This window comes from Triticum urartu, chromosome 6A (assembly GCF_056163025.1).
Source record: "Triticum urartu cultivar PI428250 chromosome 6A, HENAU_Tu73, whole genome shotgun sequence".
Lineage (NCBI taxonomy): Eukaryota > Viridiplantae > Streptophyta > Magnoliopsida > Poales > Poaceae > Triticum > Triticum urartu.
In genome coordinates this window covers 513,912,710-513,933,536 of record NC_141878.1, presented here as the reverse complement: position 1 = coordinate 513,933,536, position 20,827 = coordinate 513,912,710, and positions in this window count along the sequence as shown.

Genomic DNA, 20,827 nt, shown 5'->3' with positions numbered 1-20,827 from the left:
TTGTTAGTCTTTCTTTTGCGTGCCTTCTTCTTCTCCTGTAATGGGACCGAGTTCTGCTCAAAAACCGCCTTCTTGAGTGTGTTGGGGCTGATAATATTTCGCACCTCGCCTATCTGAGGCTCGGTGAAGTCGGCAGCTGGAGGCGTCTCCTGAGAGCTGAACTGCAGACGACGCCTGTTGCAACTTGGCTTCTCCGCGGTACCAGCTAGATCGCGCACGTCTTTTGTTGGGTTTGGTTCTTGAGAAGGAGGCCCCATGAAGTCGCCACCGTACCCATGATCGGCAAAGTACTGATCGACGTTGGCAAATGTATCGTCGTCGTCGTCGTTCTGATCCTGTGCCATATGCATGTTTGGATCCAGTGGCATAGGGATGTCCGGCACCGTTGCGGCGGTCTTGCCATGGGGCCGACTTGGCGCCGGCATGACTGGCGGTGTTGTCTTTGGGGTGGTGTCCCCCGCCCCCAAATGAATCTGACTCTTTGGCCAAAGCAGGGGCCAGCTCAGGCAGGCGTTGAGGGTCATCACGTCATCATCGTCGGCCCCGACGGGTCGAATCAGAGGTAACAACTCGTCGCAGCCTGGCAGCACCCGAACCAGTTGAACCCTAAACAAGTTGGGTGGCATCTGGGTACCGTGGAACAAGGGGTTGCCCGGTTGAACGATTTTGCCCTTGGCGACATCGACCAACTCATTGTTCACGAAGTGCAGGAGAGTGCACGGAATGTCGGCGGCGCCCTGCGAAAACATGTAGGGCGTCAGGGATGCCCAGTCAAAGGCAAGGAGATGAAGTCCTCGGCCGAGAGAGGCTTAATTAGTTACCGTGATGATGGCGTCGAGCTCGGCTAATGTCGAGGCACCACCAACGGCGGGCGTGCAGTTGACGGAGGGGCCGCTTGCTGCAGAGGTGCCGGCCGACGTACACCCGGGTGCATTAAGCTCCCGTGCCGGCGTCGGAGACACCAATGCCGCCTCCGCCGGAGACACCAATGGCTCCGCCATCGCGTTCTGCGAGTTGCTGGCCGTGAAGTTAGGAATCGGGGGTGGCCCCTGTTGGCTGCCCGCAATCCACGCACTCAACCCCTTGATCAAGGTAGGCACAATGGCGGTGATCGTCGCTCCGAGTTGTTGTTGCACTTGCTCTTGGACAATCTCCGGAATCCGCGCCACCTATGCCTTGAGTTCTTGAACCTCACGCGCCTGGCTTTCCGAGCTGGTCTTTTTCTCCTTTCGCCCACCAGTGTTATAGTATGACGACCATTTTGTCGACAAGCCTTTGCCGGCCACACAACCAGCTGACGTCGGCTTACTAAGCTTATCCTTGTTCTTCATTACATTCAACGCCCTATTTAGAGTGGTGTCCCAAGGGTTGCTCTTAGTCGACCCCGCGCTACTGCTTTCAGTCGCCTGCGGAAGGAATGTGAACCATTTAGAAATTTGGCTTCATTAAATAGAATGCAACCATATGGAGCTAATTACGCGGGGGTGTATTCCTTACCAAAAAAGCTCAAGCTCCCTGGTCTTCGGATCCGTGGTAAGCTCCTTTGTTTTCGGGTCCTTCTTGTATCGGGCCCTGACAAAGTTCCTGGTTTGCTTGTCACCGTATTTATCGAAGAGGGGAGGTAGGCCTTGTTCGGCATGGTCCGCCTCCTCCTTGTCCCATATAGGCTCCGCCACTCTGTAACTGCCGGGACTGAGTGTGTGTTCCCCTAAGTTCAGCTCCCGCATTTCTTTCCCCCACTTACTTGATTCGGAGTTTGCGGTGCTCGAGCAATTGATCTTGAAGTCGTTGTAGTCATCTTCGGTGATCGAAGGATTTTTCTCCTTGATCTTCTCATAACTCTCACCTTTCTTGATCATTCTCTTCACATTGCTTTTCCAAGTAGACAGGGCCTTGCTCATCTTCGTGAGGGCAGCATTGTTCACTTTATTCCCTTTGAGGCTTGTGTTTTCAAATTCAGCGGGGAACTTGTATCGTTCGTGCAGCTTCGTGAAGAGGAGGTTGCGCAAATTCCCTCGGTCAGGATGCCTCAGGTTCTCGGTGTTGATCGAGACGGTGCTCCGGAGAATGCACCCGAGCTGAAGCGAGTACCCCTTGACTATTCGTTCGGGCGCCGTTGGATTCCCGTCGGAGTCCACTTCAGTAACTTCCTCCTTGAGGGTGCGGAGCATGGTCGGGCGTTGGTCCTTCCGTTGCCTCTTCGGTTGGCTGCCATCTGTGCGTGCGCCGCCATCATCAGTGGTGGCATCCTCGGTGGCACCATCAGTGGTGGCATCAGTGGGGTCATCCTCGGCGGTACCATCAGTGGTCTCAGGATCGGTGGGGAAGGCGGCGTCCTCATACAAGTGAGGTTGTTCCTCCATCTCCTGGGACAGCTCCCAGAATGCCTTGCCGCCCGAACCCCCGGCCTCATCGTTGTTGGCCATGTTTCTCTCTAAATAGGAATAAAGTTTGGTCAAAAAGTTGGTTATTGTCAAGGAACAAGATCATGGTCTCATCATTTAGGGTTTGTCGACACCGAGGCATCCTAAAAGCTAAGCTTTTATCATTGAGGGTTTTTCGACGCCGAGGCACCCTAAAAGCCTAAGCTTTCATCATCACGGTTTTTATCGACACCGAGGCACCCTAATAGCCATGCATTAGTCACAAGTACGCCGGGGCACTTGATCCTACTTAATTAACTACTAAGATACCCCGGCCCATGCATTAGTCACAAGTACCCCATATGTCCTATTTTTAGCAAAGTCATGCTAAAATTCACGGAAAATTTCAGCATGACCTTTGCTGAAAATAGGACATATGGAGTACCTGAATTTGCCGGAACGGAAGTTAATCGACATTCCAGCAAACTCAAGGGCCTCTCGGGTGGACAAGGCAAAAAAGGCCTCCATCACAACATGGAAAATACATTGGCATGTGAAGAGGTGAAACAATATATGCATCTCCAAGCAGTATCATTCAACATTTTGGATAAACCACTACAAGCAATACTGGACCATTTCTCCCCCAATACATCATAGCAACATTATTGTAAGATAAAAGCAAGCAAAGATAGCATGGTAACTGCAACTGATAATACAAGCAACAATGTAGCTAGGCTATATGTCCATTGAAATCAGCATGTACACAAAAGTTGATTTCAGAGGTTTATCCTCCAATGCAGGACCTGAGACATCACTGGCAACATTAGTGTAACAGAAAATCAAAAAATGACTGCACCCAAGCAATTTGCTGCCCTCAAATAGTCAATGGGGTCAAAAAGCATGTAATCAACATAAACAACAATGCAGCATGTCCCCCAGATGTGAGTTTTACTCCAGTTAAGCATAGACCCAGTTTTATGCCCTAACATGCAATTTTGTGCATGGACATTCAAATCATAAGTGCACAAGTCAGTCGATTTTACAGATACTTTCCCTGATGCAGGCTAACACATATTCCACAGGGAAACATATGCATTTGTACCAATACTAGTTTACCAGAAAAACAGAAAATGATGGGTATACATACAGATGGCTACTGCAACTGATTCTGAATAAATAAGCACACACACAGCTTAAACAACAACATAAGCTAATACATGTCCCTTGAAAATCTGCATGTAACTACAAGCCAAATTTGGAGCCTTGTACTGCAATGCAGGACCCAAATAACATCACACAAGGTAACTGCAACTGATTCCTGAGCAGTCGATGAACATACAAGCATGTATTGTAAGCACCAACTTGTAACTAGGCTACATGTCCCTTGAAAATCATCATGTAAATACAAGCCAATTTGAAAGCTTTCTCCTCCACAATGCAGAACCCAGTACATCGCTAGCAACATCGGTTAATCAGAAAACGAAATGATGACTGCACCCATGGTAAGTAACTGTCAATGAAATTTATGTATTCATGTAGCGTGCACGCGAGGGGGAGAGGGGGAGAGGAGGAGGGGGAGCTCACGGGGGCCGTAGGGATAGGGCGGTGGGGCGCGGGGAGGATGTCGGGGACGACGACGACGTAGGGGAGGAGGCGACGAGGTCCGGGTGGTGGTGGTGCTCCGGCGACGGTGGTGTGGACGGGGCGGCGTCCGGGCCGCCGGCGACGAGGGCGGCGGGGCGATGGCGTCCAACGAGGTGGGGCGAGAGGGAGAGCGGCACCGGCGTCGGGGCCTCAGGCGGCGGTGGTTGGAGATGGGCGACAGGGACGACGGGGCGCCGGCGATGGGCGCAGGGGCAAGGCGCCCCGATCCAGATCGCGTTTGGGTGGAGACAAGGACGACGGGGCGACGTCGCGGCGTCGGGGCGGCGTCGAGGCGGCGGGGCAGCGGCGTCGGGAGAGGAGAGGGGAAGGGGATCGAGGGCAAGGGCGAGGGAGAGAGAGGGGATAGGTTTGGGCCGGGGAGGAAATATGGATGGGGCGGCACAATACTAATGGCGCACCACCCCTCGGTGCGCCATAAGTACATCCATGCTAATGGCGCACCTCACCCTGGTGCGCCATTAGTATATTTTTTTTGATTTCTGCTGGAGCCAACAGGTTATCTTCCACCTGACCTGATCCACACCAAGTTCCCTCTACTAGCTCGACTGGTCAGCAGCCAGTTCTCACACCAGGAGGTCCTGGGTTCGATTCCCAGGCTCCATAATTTTTTTATGCATTTAAAATGCTGTTTGATACTTATTTGTGTTTAAATATGTTCAAACTTGTTTAAATCATAACAGTAATATTTTTTTTTATAAGACAGTAATAATTTTTTTTAAAATATCATCAAACAGTAATGCCGGTGGAGCGGGGGAGGGTGCGCGGGGTGCGGGGGGTCGGCGGCGGCGGTTGAGTAGGGAAGGGGTGCGGGGGGTCGGCGGCGGTGGTTGAGTAGGGGAATCGAGGGTGCGGGGGGTCGGCGGCGGCGGCCGGTGGACCGGGGGGTGCTCGGCGGCAAGGGGGGCCGGATCTGGCGAGGTGGGATAGCGATCGAGATGGAGGGGGATCGAGATCGAGTGTCCATGAAATTTAAAAATATTCATGATAGTTCAAAAAGTGCCCATGAAATACAATCGAGAAATGAAGGCTACGATTTAAATACAATCGATCTTAGCTAGCTATCTGTTCACAATCTTCTTGCCCTTCTTTTTCGCAAATGGAGTTCATCTGTGGAACGGACGTCCTTTAGGTAGGGTGGTCCTGCTTCTTCTTGTGGTGTATGCTGCTACTTCATCATCGTCGTCATGTTTGATCCTCGGGTCGCCGTACTTGTCGAAGTCTTGCTCATTGGCTACTCCATCCATTCCGATGATCTTCCTTTTGCCTCTCCTCACGACAACACGACTGGGCTTTGACGGGTCGGTAATGAAGAAGCATTGGTCCACTTGGGAAGCCAGTACCCATGGCTCATTTTTCGCGGTGACGTTTGCGCCCGCGGTCTTGGATTTGGCTTCGGGTATAACCATGGTGGTGAAATACCGGTCTTCTTTTAGGACGCTCTTGGCCCATCTGACACGGAACATCGGGACCTTCTCTCCAGCGTAGCTCAGCTCCCAGATCTCCTCGATCCTTCCGTAGTATCTGTCCTTGTCATTACCGGTGTAGGATTCCATCGTTACCCCGGAGTTCTGATAACCATCGCTCTTCATGTCCTTGGCCTCGGTGTAGAATGTGTAGCCGTTGATATCGTACGCCTCATAGGTCATCAGGTTGTGCTCGGTGCCCTGTGACAAGGCGAATATGAGTTGTTCTTCCGCGGAAGAATCCTCATGTAAAGGGTACGACAGAAGCTTCTGCTTGAACCAACGCGTGAAACATGAGTTGTGCTCTTTGAGTATATCTCCGTCCGTCCTCTGTTGGCCTCGGTCATTGTACGTCTTCTTAATAAAGGTTTTGTGCTCTACCACCCAAGGATTGACCACGTCTATGTGTTGTAGCGCGACTAGGTTTGCTCTTTCAAAGTCGGTGAGTTGACCCTCGAAGTCGACATGCATTTCGCGGCGACCCTCACGGTGACCCCATCCAGCGAGCCTGCCGAGGTGCTTGTTGACGGGTAGACCAATGGGGTTCTCGATGCCTAGATAATTCGGGCAGTAGGAGATGCACTCTTCGGTCAGAAAGCCCCTGGCTATAGTTCCCTCTGGACATGACATGTTGCGAACGTATCCTTTGATGACACCATTCATCCTTTCGAACGGCATCATGCTGTGCAAGAACATCGACCCAAGTTGGATGATATCCTCCATGATATGGACCAGCAGATGCACCATAACATCGAAGAATGCGGGCGGGAAGTACATCTCAAGCTCGCATAGTATCACCACGATCTCTTCCTGTAGCCTTCTGAGTTGCCTCACGCCAATCGACTTCCGAGAGATGACGTCGAAAAAGTTGCATAGGCCAAATAGCATTTCATGGACGTGCATGTCCATGATCCCACGGATTGCAACTGGAAGTATCTGCGTCATCAGCACGTGACAGTCGTGAGACTTCATCCCGCTGAACTTCTGCTTCGCTGGGTCTAGGTATCTGCTTATCTTCCCCGCGTAACCGTAAGGAATTTTTACCCCCAAGAGGCAGGTGAAAAACTGCTCGATCTCCTCCTGACTTAGAGTGAAGCACGCGGGAGGGTAGCCACTTCCGGTCTTCTTGGCCTTTTTGCCTTTGCGACGAGTTTCTGTGTCCTGCTTCGCCTCATCATCATCATCATCATCATCATCATCATCATCATTAGCGTGAAGCTCCTGCCTAATGCCCATTGATTTCAAGTCTGCCCTTGCTTTCGGCCCATCTTTGGTCCTCTCTGGCATGTTGAGCAGGGTACCAAGCAGACTCTCGCACACGTTCTTCGTGATATGCATGGCATCAAGGATGTGAGGCACACGGTGGATCTTCTAGTACGGCAAGTCCCAGAAAACAGACCTTGTTTTCCATACCTTCAGCAGCGGCTCTGGCGCCTTTCGCTTCTTTCCCGGCTATGGTGCCTTTTGCTTCTTTCCCGACAGTGGGCAATCTTTCCAATTTTTCAACAACTCGTCTATTTCCTCGCCGCTCCTCGTACACGAGCGTTTTCGGGGTTCGGTTTCACCATCGAACAGATCCTTGCGTTTCCTCCACGGGTCATCGTCGCGAAGCCACCTTCGATGTCCCATGAACACGGTTTTCGAAGATCCGGGATCTCTATCTAGCTGGTGATACGTTGTGTCATCCATGCACCTTACGCATCCAAAACATCCGTGGACTACCTGCCCCGCGAGATATCCGTAACCGAGATAGTCGTGCACCGTCGTGAGCAGTGCGGCTCTCATAGGAAAATATTCTTTCTCTGTGGCGTCCCACGTATTGGCTGGCATTTTCCACAGCGTGTCTAGCTCCTCTTTCAGCAGCCCCGGATATAGATTGATGTCGTTCCCTGGTTGTTTCGGCCCTTCAATTAGCATACTCATGTGAATGTACTTCCTCTTCATGCACAACCAGGGGGGAAGGTTGTACATCCACACAAACACAGGCCACGTGCTATGTGTGCTTATCTGGCTGCCAAACGGATTGACTCCATCGATGCTCGCGCCCAGCACGATGTTCCTTGGATCCTTCCCAAATTCTGGGTATTCAAAGTTCAACGCTTGCCACTGGCTCGCATCCTTAGGGTGACTCAGCATCTTGTCTTTTTTATTTATCTCCGGATCATTTGCGTCATCTTCTCGCTTCTTCTCCTCCCTATCCGCGTGCCAACGCAGGAGCTTTGCTACCTTAGGGTCCGCGAAATACCGCTGCAGACGGGGAGTGATCGGAAAGTACCACACCACTTTTCGAGGAGCTTTCTTACTCTTATTGTATCGAGTGACGCTGCACACCGGACATATGGTAGACTCCGCGTGCTCGTCCCGATAAATGATGCAATTGTTCATGCAGAGGACACATGATTTTCTTTGCCTCCTCCAAACTGGTCGGGCACTTGTTCCCCTTGGGAAGACGTTCGTGCCAGAATGACATGTTCTCGTCGAAGCATGCGACGGTCATTTTGTGTTTTACCTTCATCTCTAGAGCCATGAGCGTTACTTTCAGGCGGGTATCCTCGGGCCTGCATCCTTCATACAATGGAGTAACCGCGTCTAACTCAAGTTGATCCATCTTGGCTTTCTCTCGGGCGGCAGCTCTTGCGTTATCCGTCTGCTTGAGAAGCAGCTCTTGAATATGAGGGTCCTGCACCCAGCCCATCGATGGTCCAGCGTCGTCTGCTCTGCCGGCATCATCATCTTCATGATCATGCCCGTCGTCTGCTCCGGCATCTTCCTCATCATCATGTCCTGCGTCTTCTACATGATGACTGTGTACAGCATCACCGTCGTGATCATCTCCTGGGGATTCTTCGTCTTCTTGCCCGCCCGAGCCGCGGTGGTTGTCTTGCTGCCCTTCCTTATTTCTTGCCCGGCCCCCATGGATGACTTCGTAGTCATCTTCATCACCTTGCCACCGATAGCCATCCATGAAACCACGCAAGAGCAGGTGGTCCCGCACCTGCCCGGATTCCGGGTCCGCAATAAGGCTCTTCAGCTTGCATCTTCGACACGGACATCTTATCTCTGTCTCGTTCTTTTGAAGCATCTTGGCCTTAGCGGACCTCAAAAACCTATTCACGATGCCTTCGGTCATCGTGCGGACCATGGTCGCCTGCGGGGTAGAGCAAAACGATATTTTAGAACCAAGAAAAAATTTGGCATGACTTTCCCTAAAAATAGGACCAAAAAGAATGCTTAATGCCAAAATTCTCGCCGAAACGGAAATGAATCAACATTCCGGCAAAATATTGGCAACTATCGCATTTCAAATACCGGTACACCTCCAAACACAAACACATATGCAACACCACAAACATGTGCAACACCACGAACATACATAGATCTAGCTAGGCCATAAAAAGTGCATGTGCACATTGTTGTAGGGAGAACAACATAAATATAGCTTCCCCCCTTACTTACCTATCAAAACAAGGTAATTTAACCACTTAAATTGAATGAATCTATGGTGGAAATGAGGTGAAAAAGAGGAGGCACCCGAGACAAGGAGGAGGTGGAGAGAATGAAGTGGGGAGAAAGTGAGTGTGGGTAGGAGAGGCTGTCCAAAATATCTTGTTGCTGCCCACTTACTAATGGCGCACCAACTCCAAATGCGCCATTAGTAATCCAGGTTACTAATGGCGCACCTTCTGGTGGTGCGCCATTAGTAGTTTTGCAAAAAAACATACTAATGGCGCACTGTCCCACAGTGCGCCATTACTAGTTTAAACTAGTAATGGCGCACGGTGGAACAGTGCGCCATTAGTAGTTTTGCAAAAAAAGGAATAAAAAATATAATAAAAAAACAACATTAGTGGCGCACTTTCCGACAGGTGCGCCATTACTAGTTACAACTAGTAATGGCGCACTGTGTCTAGATGCGCCATTAGTATGTTTGGACGGGCGCACTAGTTCAAAAAAAATTGATACTAATGGCGGACCCTGGGCCAGGTGCGCCATTAGTAGTTTCAACTCTAATGGCATATCAGAAGGTGGTGCGCCATTAGCGTATACTAATGGCGCACCGCTTGTCTGGTGCGCCATTAGTGTCAATCCCATCTATAGCCCTTTTTCTAGTAGTGCAACAAGTATCATCGCCTGTGCTCACGCATAGTGAACTCATCAGCATTGGTCGTCCACTGACACCAATAGCACAGGATGCTTCGTGGGCGGATCGCCCACAAGAGGAAGAAGACTCTGAGGCCCAGCAAACAGAAACTCCACAGGCGTCGCCCGCGTTGCACAGGCTTCGCAAAGGTCCAAGGCCTCAAGTCTCTGGGTCTGAAGCTAAAACTGCTGAAGACATTCCGGCTACATCAGCCGATGAAGAAGAAGTACCACAAGCTGCTACTCCCCTGTCCCACCAAGAAGCAGTTCTCCAGGAGAACGTGATCATAAGCGACCCTCCAGCTCGTCAAGTGGAGGTTGAAAATCTTGCGACTGCCACCACCAACACCACTGAAGCCACTGACGCTGTCATGGCTGAAGCAAATGTGGAGCCCTCACCAACAAAAGCACCAGAAGTCAGCGAAGCCACTGATCCCGCTGCTTCTGTTCCTGCGTCTGCTGCCGGTCCCCAATTCGACTATCATGTTGAGCACAGGCCTCAGGTACAGAAGCCAATCCCAAGATTGCCAAGGTTCCCAGGTCCTGCATCAGCACCTGGCTCCTTCAATATCAATGGCTTCAGAGCAGACAACACATTCTTCAACAGCTCCAGGAACCCCTACTCCAAGGAAAGAATATCATCTGATCGGTTCTGGAGTTATCCGCAGCGAAGCTATTACTCATGCATTCTTTACAACCAAGGTCGCATCTTCCCACACAAGCGCCATGACATTGAAGCAATAGCTGGTCTGCCCTGTCTGGAAGAAGCTCTGGATTGCTTCAAAGAGGTTGGACTGCTGCCGTTCGTCACTGACCAAGAGCATTGGAATGAAGAGTTGCTGCTCCAATTCTATGCCACACTTCACATCCGCGGGTATAGCAGAGATCCGAAGACTTGGGTCCTGGAGTGGATGACAGGAAACGTTCATCACGAAGCCAAAGCCTTTGACATCATTGAGCTCACTTGTTTGCCCACTCCTGGCGATCTCTACGAACATGGCTGTCAGCTTCATAGTGAAGCTATTGAGAGCATCTTTCAGAAGACTGAACCTAATATGAGTCAGATGCTCAGTATGATGAAGCCATTGCCCCAAGATGCTGCTTATCCCACGGAGTTCTTCGTTGAAGACCTTGAGTATCTGCCAAGAACCATTTATCACATCATAAGGCGAACTCTCTGGCCAATCAAAAGACATTCTCCCCAAGCCAAGCTGGAAGGTGCAATGAAGACTTTGGTCTTCTACATTCTTCATGGAAAATGCTTCAATACACAGGATTTCTTCATTCGCCAACTTGCTGCATCTGGCTCTAATCTGTTTGGTTTGAGGTTCTACGCCCCTTGGGTGATGCGGCTGATCAAACTTCACTCCTCTATCTCATATTAGCCCTCGGCCCGTAACCATCGGATCTTTTTGCCTGATGTGGATATGTCTATTGAAGCCATCTATCCCGAGCCTACCAAGGAACCTCTCAGTCTTCAGAATGTAGAGCATCAAAGTTTCACTCAGAACGTTGAAGGCGTTGAAGCCGTAACTCGTGTGTATCCTTTGGCTGGCACTACACATGCACCGCATCCTGCTCTCACTGAAGCCACTGACAGTACAACTGCTCCACGATCCAAGAAGCGCACTCGTGTTCTCAACGACCGAGAGCTTCTTATGGCTCTTCATCAGAAACAGGATAGGCATCATGACTGGCTGAAGCGTCAGATGCAAAGCCTCTTGGTGGATGTTAATCGCATTCGCAATCTTGCCACCAAGAATGCTTTTGTTGCCCATGAAACCTCTCACCGCACATGGAAAGGGCTAACACTGATGTGTTCTGAAGATGATCTTCAAGAGGATGGCTTCACTGAGGGATTCAAGTTTGACTCCACACCTCCTTGAAGGGTAGTGCTGCGACGAACTCCATCCCTTGAAGACTCTGACTTCTCTTCCTCTGCTGCAACTGTGAATGCCAGAGTAATCGAGGATGAAGACGATGCTACTTCACCGCCACCTCCTTCAGCATGCTTCGACTCTGCTCCAAGCTCTTCAGCACCGCCAAACACAACCAACAACCCTGCTGCTTCACCTACTCCTCATGGGAACGAGTAGATGCTCTATGTCTTCAAACCTTTTTGGTCCTTACTGACAAAAGGGGGAGAAGCATATGAGGTTGATAGTCTTCAAGCGGGTCCATATGGGCGGGTGCTTTATATTTTGCTTCGTGCTTACAACTCTCGTTTTGCTACATTTGGTTCTTTGAGTTGTAACACTTAAACTCGATGATCGTCTGCTACTTATTTGCCACCTTGTGTTGCGATGATAAATTCCGCATGTGCGACGATAAATTCCGCACTTAGATCATTCTACAGACGTCCATTTTCCATTATGCATGTCATTATCTTCATATACTTTCACATGCATAGTGGATTGTCATCATAAGTTGAGGTGGATCTCCACAAGTACAACCTGCCATATGCATTTGCATTCCAAAAGCAAATTACTTATATGCACATCTTCAGGGGGAGCCCTTGCAACTTTGAGTTCAACTAGTTTGTCATCAATCACCAAAAAGGGGGAGATTGTAAGTGCATCTAGTGCCACCCCTAGTTGGTTTTGGAGTATTGACGACAAACCTAGTTGAGGGACTAATGTGTTTGTGAGAATTGCAGGATAACACAGGTAGAAGTCCCTCATTGATTCGGTTTTCCTACCAGAGATGACCCCTAAAAATGTATGAAGACATTGAAGTCAAAGGTGGTATATGAAGATACTCACATTGAAGACTATGACAAGAGAAGACACCACATGAAGCCTATGGAGCTCGAAGACTTAGATCTTTCGTAGTTCTCTTTCTTCTATGTTAAGTCATAGGAACCACCGTACTGTTAAGTGGGGTCCAAGAGAACCAGTCAGAATGACTGAAGTGATTCTTAAACAAAACCTATGTCTTCGAGTGAAGACTTTAAGAGCGAATCTTGTCCAGAGTCGGGCAAGTCAGCTTTGCTTGAAGCCCAAGTAAAGTTGCCGTGTGAGTTTGAAATCTGACCGTTGGAAAACCTGTCAGTTCCTTAGTGACCCAGGGTCATTTTGGACAAATCAGGTCGGGTTGCCAAGTGGCTATAAATAGCCCACCCCTACAACCATAAACGGTTGGCTGCTCAGATTCAGAGTACGGCTTTTGTCGTTTGAGAGCAACCCACCTCGAAGCCTTTGAGAGAGAATTCCTTGCGAGGATAAAGCCCTAACCACCCAGAGCCAAAGAGAATTAGGCATCACTTAAGTCTTCTTGTCTGTGTGATCTGAAGACTTATTACACTTGAGGACTGTGCATCCTCCAGCCGGTTAGGCGTCGCGTTCTGAGCATCCAAGAGACATTGTGGATTACCGGTGAATGAAGTCTGTGAAGGTTTGGGAGTCTACCTTGAAGACTTACCAGAGTGATTGGGCGAGGTCTGTGTGACCTTAGCTCAAGGGGAATACAGTGAGGACTGGGTGTCCTGAGCTGCGTGTTCAGGACTGGGTGTCCGGGACTGTGTGTCCTAAGGTTTAAATACCTAGCCGCCCTAACCATACGTACAGTTGTCACAGCAACTGGAACTGGTCCAACAAATCATTGTCTTCAGCGAGTCACTGGTTTCATCTTCCCTTCCCTTTACTTACTGTTACTCCTTATGAAGTCATTGTATGTTCGCACTTGTCGGATTTCGGGTTCCGGCAGACCCTTAAGGTTCAAACACTGGGGTGCGCATGGAGATTACGCCTTCTACCTCTCCGTCTCACAAAGATCTAAACTACTGAAAGAAATGCACAAGAGACACAAGGTTTATACTGGTTCGGGCCACCGTTGTGGTGTAATACCCTACTCCAGTGTGTGGTGGGTGGATTGCTTCTTGGGGCTGATGATGATGAACAATACAAGGAAGAACAACCTTGCGAGGGTCTGTTCTTGGGTGGGGCGATGAACTGCTGAGAGGAGTTCAGCCACCTTTCTCTCTCTATCTCTCTCTCTCTAGCCAATGACCGAATCAAACCAGAACCCCTTGCTATGTGGGCGGCTGGTCCTATTTATAGAGGCCCTGGTCCTCTTCCCAAATATTGAGCGGGAAGGGAGCCAACAATGGCGGGCTAATTTGAAGGGGGACAGCAAGTATCAACTATCCTGACAAAAGCAGTCTTCGCCTGCGCAAAGCTCTGGTGATGACGCCGTCTTGGGCTCCATGGTGACCTCCGTCTCGTAGTCCTCCTGGTCTTGGTCTCGTTGCACCGAAATGGCAACCTTTACCTGATGCCTCGGTACTCCGCGGCTGCGCTTGTTCCCTTTGCACCAAAGAGGAAAGGTGGACGCTGTGCGGGCTGGCACCCGCCTGGCGCCCCGTGTCGTCATGGCTGGCGTCACGGGCACCTCGCGAGGTACCCTGCCTTGATCTCTCCGCCTCCTCGCGAGCCAGCCTGACGAGGCCGTGCCTGATGAAGGTCCGTGTCGTTCTCCCCGCGAGGCTTGGCCCCTCGCGAGGGTCTTGAGTCTTGTGTTGATGAAGATGGGCCGTGTTGGGCCCCCTTTGAGCCACGCCGCGGGCCGCGGGCAGGCAAGTCTGGGGACCCCCATTCCCAGAACGCCGACAGTAGCCCCCGGGCCCAAGGCGCGGCCGGGCTTGGCCGTGCCGAGAGGCGAAAGGGTAAGGGCGAAGCGCCGCGGGCCCTAACATCCTGCGGCCTTGGGCGCCGCGTGGCGGTTGATGGGACGTGAGTGCTCCTGCAACCGCGCAGGTAGATAGAGGAACGGCATCTGCCCCGACTTTGCCCTGTGCTGCTTAGATCCCCTTTCTTGCGCCTCCCCCTTCTTCCTCCAAATTTCCAGATCTACTCCGGCTGCGTGACCTAGGAAGCCATGGCGCCTCGTCAGTCTCCGGCCGAAGCTTGGTACTCACCCGCTCTGGACTCGCCGAACGTGTCCAAGGCGAGCCTTGCCCAGCTGCGCCAGATGGCGGCGGCGCAGGGCATCCATGGGGCGCAGGTGTTCAAGGCCGGCTCTGCCACCCCCGAGGGCCGAGGGAGCACCTTCTATCCTCTCTTTGTAAGCTCCATTGCCGTGGGCCTGGTGCCTCCCTTCTCCGAGTTTTTCTTCTCTGTCCTCCGCCATTACAACTTGCAAGCTCTGCATCTCCACCCCAACTCCGTCCTTCTCCTGGCGATCTTCGCCTACTACTGCGAGGCCCACGTAGGGGTGCAACCTTCAGTGGCCTTGCTACGCCACTACTTCTCCCTCCGGGTCTCTCGCGGTTCTCCTTCCGCGTGCGTGAGCTTCGTTGCGTATGGCGGCACCATCGCCATCTCGAATCCCGAGAAGAGGATTGAGGGCTTCAGGAGCAAGTGGGTCTTGGTAGATGCCGGGCGCGTCCACCCAAGGTTGATCTTGCCCGCGGAGCAGCCCGCGAGCTCCAGCGACTGGTCCCGAGAGGAGCTCATAGACCCCCGCGCGAAACTGATGTTGGAGAAGATGGACGCGGACCTAAGGCCGGCCAGCACGGCGGCGGCGAAGTTGACCGGTGCGTCGCTGCTGAGGGAGTTCCTGGAGCACCAGCTGGCTCCACTCCGGCGGTACTCACCTCCGATGTAGAGGCCTCATTCGAGCCCCGCGGCCTTGGGCGATGAAGATTTGGCCGCGGTCCTCCAATCTCTGGTCGGGGGCGAGGTGGCAAGGCTGGAGGGCGCTCCCAAGCCCTTGTTCCTTCGCGATGACTGGGAGCAGGTGGTGAAGTCCATGCCCGTTTTCAACGGGGACGGGCTCGTGCCCGTGGTGACCTCCGTGGGACCGGTGGACGTGCCCTCCGGCGACTCCAGCGAGGAGGAGGACGAAGAGGAGCGGGAAAAGGGGCCTGACTCCGAGGCGACCGACGGAGAGTCGAGGGCCCCCTTCTCTCGGCGCAGGCTCCGCAGTCTCCGCCTTTCTTCGAGCGATGAAGACGAGGATGGAGATGAGCAGGTCGGCGGGAGCCTACCCCTGATCCCGAAGAAGGACAGGACCGGGCTGATCTCCTGCGGGTCTGCCCCTGCCCCGGGGCAGTCTGCAGACGCGCCTTCTGCTTCAGAGGTTGACCCTTCCAGCCGGCTGTCAGGCTTCAAGTTTGGCCGGAGGCTGCCCGAGCTCACCGGCGATGACCCGTAAGTGCTTGACCCTTGTCTCCGTTTCTTGTTCCGCTGCCGAGGCTTGACGTTCGTATTTCATGAATAGGCTGGCGCCCGCGGTGAAGAAGCTGAAGGGAGCTCCTGAGGCTCCATCCGCGGGAGCGCCTCCGTCTGCGGAGGAGGGTGACCGTGGTGCACGGGCTTCTCCCGCCCGGTTGTCCTCGCGAGGCCTGGCCGAGCTGGCTGGGGTGAGCTCAGCCCCCATGGCCCAAGTGACTCCTGTGGTGCCTTTGCCCACTACCGCCACCACAGCCGCTGGGGCGCAGCAGGCTCCACCTCAGGACGCTGTGATCTTGTCGTCGCCGCCTTCTCCCCCTGTTCCGCCGACTGTTGCTTCTCCAACTTCTCCTGCCGTCCTGGAGCGTGTTGTTGCTGGACTGGACCGGCAGCGGCAGGACCTTCTTGCCGACCCTCGCCTGGTGGCCGGGGGCTTGGAGCTAGCTTCAGGATGGATCCGCTCCGACGCCTCGATCCGGGCGGCGCTAGTTCAAGCCTCGATGGCCTGTGACGAGGAGAGGCAGGCCGTCCGTGAGACGAAGGTTGCTCGTGACGCAGCCCTGGGGGAGGTGGTTGAAGCCCGCAATCGTTGCAAGGCGCTGGAGGACGAGCTGCAAGGCCCGCGGGATCAGCTCGCGAAAGAGGTTCGTCTTCGCCAGGAGCAGGAAGAAGGCATGAAGGCTCGCGAGGTGGCCATCGAGGGCCGGGAGGCCAAGCTCAAGAAGCGCCGCGACCGCCTGAGCGCACTGGGGGAGGAGTTGGAGGCGACGAAGGTCGAGCTGGACAAGAAGGCCCTGGTTCTTGCCGAGGACCGCGTGGCCTTCGCTGGCATGGAGAAGAAGGCTCGTGCTTCGCTGAAGATGCTCTACGCCAGCGGCCTGGAGAGCCCGCTAGCCGGCGACGAGGACGGCCCCACCAAGCTGCTTCCCTTCCTGGTTCGTGCTCTTGAGGATGTCACCCTTGGCCTTGGCCCCACGGCCGAGGCCGAGGCGCGTGTCCTGTCTTCTGCTGCGCTGACGCGGGTCTTCACCCACATCTACCTTCGCGACCCCAGCGCTGACCTTGACAGCCTGTTGGAGCCAGTAAGCGGCGAGGGTGCTGCCGCCGCAGCCGAGGCCGTGAAGGGTCGCGCAGAGGCTCTGCTGGGGAAGTTCCGGGCCTTCAGCACCAAGCCGAAGCAGGATGCTTCCGGTCGTGATGCTCCATGAAGCGGGGCCACCCGCGCTGTTCTGCTGCCGCCAGATGACTCCGTTGCTGTTCCTGTCCTGCTTTTAATTCCTGCACCTGCATCATGCCTCGGGGAGGCGTTTAAACTTGCGTTTGGTGTTGAGATGGTATGGACTGTAATATTTGCTTTTAAGTTCCTTGAATTTTATGCTTTTCTTCCCTACTTGTTTGTGTTCTACGCCGGCAGAGCCTGGCCCCGCGCGTACCTCACCTAGCATTAGCCCCGACCGGAAACCAGGACGGGACCAAAGGAGTGAGGGGCTACGGAGACAGTTAGGCTCCTGAGTCGCGATGCTCAGGAGTCCCCCTTGGTGCACGAACAACAAGTAGGGAGGTGTGATGTAGGTGGATCTTCCGTTCTACGTCTGCAGAGCCCGACTCCGCGCGTACCTCACCCAGCATTAGCCCCGACCGGAAACCAGGACAGGACCAAAGGAGTGAGGGGCTACGGAGCCAGGTAGGCTCCTGAGTCGCGATGCTCAGGAGTCCCCCTTGATGCGCAAACAGCAAGTGATGAGGCGGGATGCATGTGGGACTACCGTTCTACGTCTGCAGAGCCCGGCCCCGCGCGTGCCTCACCCAGCGCTAGCCTTTCGGAACTAGGGAGTGAGGGGCTACGGGACCATTTAGGCCCCTGAGTCGCGATGCTCAGGGGTCCCCTTGACGCTCAAACGGCCTTCATACCTCGGCTCCGCTCGGGGAGAGACGCGCGGCTAACCAGGCCCGAGGGGCCTGGCTGGGTGGCGTACGTCCGGGCGTGACCCAGGCGCAGCCCCCGTGCCCAGCCCTCTCGCGCGGCGCTCCTGAGGAGAGGCGTTGCGATGAGGCTAGACACTGAGCTCTGGGCTCCCTGAGGTTGATGCGGCCCGGGGGCCACCCTCAGTTGTTTATCACCAGCGCGGAGCATAGCGCTTCCGCATGTGTACGGGCATAGCTGCTCCTCGGCAGTGTCGTCATCCAGCGCGGAGCATGGTGCTTCCACTGGTACGTGGGAGGGAGCTCCCCTTTGGGAGGAGCCCCCAGGGCGTGTACAGCCCCACCCTGACACGTGGCCGGCATGGTAGGGCTAGGTGAGGTGTATCTGGGCACCCGTGAGCCAGCGCGGGACTCACGGGGCCCTACCTCTAGGCGGGTTGCGCCTGGCACTGGGCCTTATCTTGTGCTGTGTTCCTGCAAATTTAGTTAGATGCCGGCACTCTACGTCCTTGGGTCCCGGCCCTCGAGCTTGTCTCAGCCGTCGCTGGTATGCCAGGTCGCGATGCCGTGGACATGGCCAGAGGGTGAGGGCTGGAGAGCCAGTAAGAGCCCTGAGTCGCGATGCTCAGGCACCCCCCCTTTAACGTGCAAATGGTCGACATGGATAAGAAGAGGTGCCGTGGACAGGCATCAAGTAATCAAGCAGGACAGGCGAATGCATAGCTGGAGATAAACGCAAGGGAGATACATGCCGCTGGGCCTGGCCCGAGCGACTTGGGGATGATGCAGCCCGAGGGGCGCCCCCAACGAAGCAAGCTAACGACATGAAGTAAAGGGATACATACCGCAGGGACGAACCCACGCGGCCTGGGAACGATGCAGCCCTGGGAGGGCGCTCCCAGCCGGGAATGAAACTTGTAAGATGTCACTTGGGGTGTCGAGGAAGAAGGGGTGTTGGTGCAGCAGACTCGGCGGGCTGCGGTAGCCGATCCTCACGAGCCCCCAGGCCCAGGGGCCTCGGGAGGCTCCGGAGGCACTGGTAGCTCTTGGCGTCTGTCTTCTTGTGCTTCCATGATGCCCCTCATGAGGCGCTGGCGCGTTGCAACCGCGCTCGGCAGGCCGTAAGGCATGCGAACGTAGCTGTGGGGCAGGCCCCCGCAGCGCCCCACTCGCGAGGGCCAGAGGCGCCCCATCGTGGCGGCTTGGTTGAGCCCTGGTACATCGATGCAGACGCGCAGCTCACCATCCTCGCCCGGATGGGGAGCCACAGCCGGTAGACGGCGGCAACCTCTCATGATCCTTGACTCCTGTAGCTCTTGGATGGCCTTGTCGACGAACTCCTGCGGGTCCGGCCTTCCTTGCCTTGCTCCTTCTTGAGGGAAACATGCTTTGAAACACGCCTCCACGTGGTGCCCAAGCGCCTCCCTCGTGACCCTGGCCAGGTCGGTGGCCCTCCAGGGAGAGCCCCCGAGCCCTTCCTGAGGAGGGCGCTGGGTGCGCCTTCCTATGCGATGGAAGGGGGTTCCCCCTGGGCAGATGCGAGCCCTGAGGGACCCGCCTCCCGAGGGGCCGGTCCGGGCGATGTCTTCTTCTTGGGGGTGGTCTCGGCAAGCCTCCTGCTTCCGCGATCCGGGTCTTCCAGTGTCCCAGCCTGAAAGGCTTGCTCCAGGGAACACACTGCGTCCTTCTCTTCACAGGGCACCGTGATGACTCCGCCACTTCCTGGCATCTTGAGGACGTTGTAGCCATTGTGAGTCACGGCCATGAACTTGGCCAGCGCTGGGTACCCGAGGATGGCGTTGTACGGCAGGTGGATGTGGGCGACGTCGAAGTCGATGAGCTTCGTGCGGTAGTTGTCGCGTGCCCCGAAGGTGACAGGGAGGCGGACCTGCCCGATTGGGACCGTGGAGCCGTCGGTGATTCTGGAGAAGGGCTTGGTTGGCTGAAGCTGGCTGTAGGACACTTGGAGGTTGTTGAACATTTCCACGGACAGGACGTTGAGCCCTGCCCCGCCATCGATGAGGGTCTTGGTGACCACCACATTGCTGATGATTGGGGAACAAAGCATCGGGAGGACTCCGGCTGTGGCTGCGCACTTGAGTTGATCTGCCGAGCTGAACGTGATGGCGCACGCCGACCACCTGAGAGGGCGCGTTGCTTCAAGCCTGGGGAGGACTGCGTTCACTTCGCGGGCAAACTGCTTGAAGATGCGCTGGGAGGCTGGGGCTTGAGCTCCGCCCAGGATGCATGCGATGGCGTGCGGCTCCTGGAAGCCCCCAGCCCCCTTGTCTTGATGGCGGTCCTCGTTTCTCCTTGGCTGAGGCGGCAGTGGAGGGAGGCCTGCGTGGCCCTATGGGCGATCCTCACGAGGCTGATCCCTCCAGTCCCCCTCACGAGGCAGGTCTCTCCAGTGATCCTCGCGAGGTTGATCGCGCCACCCTTGGCGCGGGCCGTGGTCTTCCCAGTGTCCCGCGTTTCTTCCTCCTCCTCGGTCGTAGCCCCGATCGGCGCGTTCGGGACAACGGCCGATCCTTCCTTCTCGCATGGCGTGGAGCTCTTGGCATTCGTTGGTGTTGTGGGTGTGGAGGTTGTGGTACACACAGTACCGGCCGCCCCGGGAGGACTCCGGCAGATCTTTGCCCCGCTTGGTGTCTGGTTCTACTGCAAGCACGGCAGCCCCCTTGCGCTTCACGTCCTTGGCCTTGGGCTTCTTCTCTTCTGGGTCTGTGGCAGGCAGCTCGAGGAGGGAGAGGCGTCCCTCCTCAGCCCTGGCGCACTTGGTCGCCAAGTTGAACAACTCTAGGGAGGTGCACAGGTCTTCATGCATCGCCAGCTCCTCCTTCATCTTGACGTCGCGCACACCATCGGAGAAGGCCGAGATGATGGCCTCCTCAGACACCTTGGGGATCTTGAGGCGCGCGCTGTTGAAGCGTTGGATGTACTTTTGCAGGGTCTCTCCAGGTTGTTGCTTGATGCGGCGCATGTCGCTCACGGCGGGCGGCCGGTCGCGAGTACCTTGGAAGTTGGCGATGAAGCGGGTGCGCATCTGGTCCCAGGAAGAGATCGTGCCTGGAGCCAGATTCAGGAGCCAGGTGCGAGCTCC